Genomic DNA, 1,441 nt, shown 5'->3' on the forward strand with positions numbered 1-1,441 from the left:
GACATTTGAAAGATCTGTCGTCGGTACAAGACCATACGATCTGCATGTTATCTAGAGTTCAACCAATATAACGATCTTGCGATCGCTTGGTTTTAGCCTAATAAAAGCACATGTCCCATAAGGTTCATGTTTTAATTGCATGTATTAGCTCTAGAATTACCACAGTTATCCAAGTAACTGTTAACGATCTAAGGAACCATAACTGATATAATGAGCCTTTTGCGGTTTCACTTTTAATTCGTGTGTACTTAGACATGCATGGCTTAATCTTTGAGACAAGCATATAACTACTGGCAGGATCAACCAGAATAATGTTTTTATTCATATTTCATTCATATTTTTGAATAGAAATTAGCAATATAAATTTTATAGATTGTTTTCTATCGAATACGGCCATTTTTATATAGCATTCGTATACGTTTGTTGTTTTCACAATATATACTTGTTCCGCCACTAATAATAACAAGTTTTTTAATTATTGATGTTAAAAACACAATATTTTTTTTCGTAATACGTAATAATTTTCTTTATATTTGCATATTTCATTCTAAAATATCTTTTTTGTTCGACATACGTCATTATTGTATCCACACATGTACAATTTTTGTTTAACCAATATAAAATATTGAATTAAATCATTTGTATTTTGATGATAAATTTAAAATTTATCTGTATATATTCATATAAGACTCTTTGGTAATATATAATATAAAACCGAGCGCATATATGATATGTACGTTAGAAAAAATAATATATATATATTATTTTCTTTTAATATAGGGACACCTCTTTTAATTTATCCCCGCAGGGAATTATCACATAACTCAGTATGTGATAATGGCAGACCAATATACATATATATCAAGATTATCAATACAAAATATATATCATTATTAGCCTGCCTCAATTGTAATTATTTATTTGGATTAACGATAAAGTTCGGAAACAATTTGTTATTCTATGTATAATAGAAACCTTGGCCTTTGTTTCAACATTATTATCTTTGGGCTTAAAATATTAACCGTGGAGCCAAGTCTCATATTCATAAATGAATAAAGAAACAAATTTGACGGATTAATATCTTCTCTACCGACAGACAGTATTTTGTCACGTCAATAGTAGATGGCCGGCCCATTGACCATCCTATAGTAGTTTTTGGACCCAATATCTTTAATTCGGGTATTTTCAATTGTCTTTGCCAATCAACCGTTTGGTACTCTCTCATATAATAAGAGAATACACATATAATTCCATTATATGGATATATCTTCATTATTTTATTTGCTACATCACCCTATAATAGTTTTTGAACCCGTCAACTTCAATTCGGGTATTTTCAATTGTCTTTGCCAACCATTTATATGGTATTCTCTATTATAATAAGAGAATACTAGTGTATATCCATTATATGGATATATCATCTTCATATTATTTGCTACAC

At 28.9% G+C, this 1,441-nt stretch overlaps 1 non-coding gene across 1 annotated transcript in view; it reads right to left on the reverse strand.

Moving 5' to 3' along the window:
- Positions 1-310, reverse strand: part of LOC119558637 — a 1,995-nt gene extending 1,685 nt beyond the window's left edge. Inside the window, exon 1 of the ribosomal RNA XR_005220316.1 lies at positions 1-310. This exon is cut by the window's left edge and continues 1,685 nt beyond it. This is a non-coding gene — a ribosomal RNA (small subunit ribosomal RNA).
- Positions 311-1,441: the final 1,131 nt, after the last annotated feature.

This window comes from Drosophila subpulchrella, unplaced genomic scaffold, assembly GCF_014743375.2.
Source record: "Drosophila subpulchrella strain 33 F10 #4 breed RU33 unplaced genomic scaffold, RU_Dsub_v1.1 Primary Assembly Seq121, whole genome shotgun sequence".
Taxonomy (NCBI): Eukaryota; Metazoa; Arthropoda; class Insecta; order Diptera; family Drosophilidae; genus Drosophila; species Drosophila subpulchrella.